The 3,333-nt window shown below is 40.9% G+C and overlaps 1 pseudogene; it reads left to right on the forward strand.

Annotated features, from left to right (window-relative positions):
- Window positions 1-1,333: 1,333 nt before the first annotated feature.
- On the forward strand, window positions 1,334-3,074 carry LOC105812267 (annotated as a pseudogene).
- The last annotated feature ends 259 nt before the right edge of the window (window positions 3,075-3,333 follow it).

Raw genomic sequence — 3,333 nt, forward strand, 5'->3', positions numbered from 1 at the left:
TGATTATTTACTAAATCATTTTGCAATGACTTTCCAGCTTAAAATTTGGAATCAATTTGTTCACATAAAGAGTTCGAATACCAGTATCTTAAAATATTGACAAAGCGTTAGGTGTAAAAACTCCCCAAATTCACAGTTTAATATCAAGCATACTACATACACCGTAAAATTTTCATATTTCATGTCACATTAACAATGAAAGGAAAAACTGAATTACTCTTGCCAAAGATGTCACAGATAGGATACAATTCTTCCAAGAGTAGGAAAAAAAAACCCACAACCCAACAGGTTTGACTTAATAGATTATATTTAGAAAATGTTACCCAATATTAGGGAATATATATTTTCATCAAGCATTTCCATGGAGCTTTGATAAATATTGACCATGCTCTAGGTTACAAAACAAGTCTCAAATACCAAAGAATCAGCGTACTTATCACATTATGTGTCTACATCATAATCAGAGGACAATAACAACAATAACACTAACTACTGAGGGAGAAGGCATGGCTTAGGGGGAAGATGTGGCGTAGGGGGATGGTGTGACTTAGGGAGAGGATGTGGTTTAGCCAGAAGGTGTGGCTTCGGGGAACAGTGGGGTTTCAGTCGAGGTCATCCCAAGTCACCCAAATGTTTCAGTGTTACTAACAAGAATAGTGCATGGTGTGAAACTCTCCCACTGGGGGAGACTGGACAAGCTGATCCCATTGTCTTAGGCATATGGACTTCAGTTTAATCTTCCAGTTCCAGGAACTGGAAAAGGTGAAGTGGCATGACCATATCCTACAACTGGAGCAACTTGCATGTAGTGGCTTGTACTTGGACCAAAAAAAGAGTTGTTATTTTTAAGTCTGTGTAGGAAAGTGGAAATGAAAATATAGCCCACACACTTGGCATCTCCTTCTTCACCCTTCTAAAATTAGAATCATGGCTTCTCTCCAATCCAACATGAAAATATCCATCCATTGACCACAAGGGGCATTCAAGTTCCCACAAAGAGGACCACGGGAAGAATGCCCTACAGGTGGCCATGTGACCCCTCAAAGAAAGGTTCCCCAAGAGATCATTATTCAAATACTTTTAATTGATTGAATATTAAACATGCTTTCCTCTTGTCAAAAAAAATAACACTAACAACTGAGAATGCTCTGTATGTTTGGAAAATTTAAAATATACTGCTAAACTGATCAAATAAGACATTGTATAGGAAATCAGAAAATGCTTAGAACTGAATGATTAAAAAATACTCTATATTAAAACTTATCTGATGTACTTAAGGAGAAATGCAAAGCCTCGAGTGCTTATATTAGGAAAGAAGATAGGGTTCAGGGCCATGCCTTCCCAGTGTGCTGGACCTCTGCTGTTGCTACGCGGCCTTGGATACCTGGCTGTGGGATGCTGGGCGACATCAGGTGAAGATGGCATTCACTGGGCTTCAGGTAACCATGGAGAATGCACTTCGGAGCACCATTCTTTTTTTTTTTTTTTTTGAGACAGAGTCTCACTCTGTTGTCTGGGCTAGAGTGTTGTGGCGTCAGCCTAGCTCACAGCAACTTCAAACTCCTAGGCTCAAGCAATCCTCCTGCCTCAACCTCCCAAATAGCTGGGATTGCAGGTGCGTGCCACCATGCCTGGCTAATTTTTTTCTATTTTTTTTTTTTCTACTTTTAGTAGAGATAAGGTCTCTCTCTTCCTCAGGTCTTGAACTCTTGAGCTCAAGCCATCCTCCCACCTTGGCCTGCCAGAGTGCTAGGATTATAGGCATAAACCACCCCCGGAGCACCATTCTTTTTAATGCATACAAAAAGGAGGTATTTACCACTAACAACGGCTATAAATCCAAACAGAAAAAATTTTGGAGTAATTGGAAGATTCAGAGCTTAAAAGAAGAAATCACGTCTAAGAAGATAATTGGAGTGAAACTGTGGATTACAGCTGGACCAAGGGGAAAATTTACTGCTGCTGAGTTTGAAGTCCTGAAGAAGTAACTTGACAGTGGTGGCGATATCCTTGTGATGCTAGGAGAAGGTGGAGAATCCAGATTTGATACCAATATCAACTTTTTACTAGGAGAATATGGAATCCTGGTTAAAATGATGGCATTGTTAGAAATGTATATTACAAGTATTTCCATCCTAAAGAAGCTGTAGTTTCCAACTGAGTCTTGAACAAGAAAATCAGCTGAGCTGCAGGAAAGCCTGTGCCTGGAATCATTGATGAGGAAAGCAGTGGAAACAATGCCCAGGCTGTCACCTTTGTCTCTCCTTTTGGTGCCATATTGAGTGTCATGAAACCAGCAGTGGCTGTTTTTTCTACAGGTTCTGTCTGCTTCCCACTTAGCAGACCCACTCTGGCTTTCTATTACTCAAAGAGCCAACGTGGGAAGCTGGCATTGCTTGGCTCATGTCACATGTTCAGTGACCAATATTTGGTAAAAAAAAGAAAACAGAAAAATCACAGGTGTTGTTTTCCAGTGGCTCACGACAGAAGATGTCCACCTAAACCCAGTTGCTGCTGAGGATCATGGGATTTCCACTACATGATACTGCCCAACACAGCCACCCTGTCAGGGTGGCTTTAAATTGGGTCTGCAAGAGGGTGATGAGAATCCTCAGGACTTTACCACCTTCTTTGACCTGTCCATTTACCAGCTGGGTACCACCTCCATCCCCAAGGACATCAAGGCTCATGGGCAGCTAAACGTGAAACATGAACCACTCCAGCTCCTCCAAGCTCAGTTTGAATCACTGCTGCCAGCCCTTCGGCCTGCGTTTTTCCCTCCTAGTTTCAGGGAATTACCACCTCCTCCTCTGGAGCTATTTGGCTAAGATGAGACGTTCTCCTCTGAGAAGGCATGGCTTACTCAGATTACCAATAAGTGTACTGAAGAAGACCTGGAATTCTATGTCAGGAAGTGTGCTGACATTCTTGGAGTAACCAGTAAGCTACCAAAAGACCAACAAGATGCCAAACATATCCCTGAGCACATCTTCTTCCAAGAGGAGGAGTTCAAGAAATTGAACCAGGAACATGACATTGATACAAGTGAAAAGGCATTCCAGAATATTCTCTGAGGACTGTGTCTCTTGAAGAATTTTCTGCCTCATGATTCCTCTCTCTTTATAACCTATTTTTTTAATTGTTCCTCAACTCCTTATCAAAATTGTCTGTATACTCTTCCCTCTACAAGCTGTGGAAGGTCTGTGCATCTTCCATAGTACCTAGATAGGTGTAAGATTTCTAGTTTACATAATCCTTATGTAAGATATGCTCCTTTTTTTTTTAAATTAAACTTATGGTGGAATTTGTGAAAAAAAAAAAAAGAAAGAAAGA

This window comes from Propithecus coquereli, unplaced genomic scaffold (assembly GCF_000956105.1).
Source record: "Propithecus coquereli isolate 6110/MARCELLA unplaced genomic scaffold, Pcoq_1.0 Scaffold249, whole genome shotgun sequence".
NCBI lineage: Eukaryota > Metazoa > Chordata > Mammalia > Primates > Indriidae > Propithecus > Propithecus coquereli.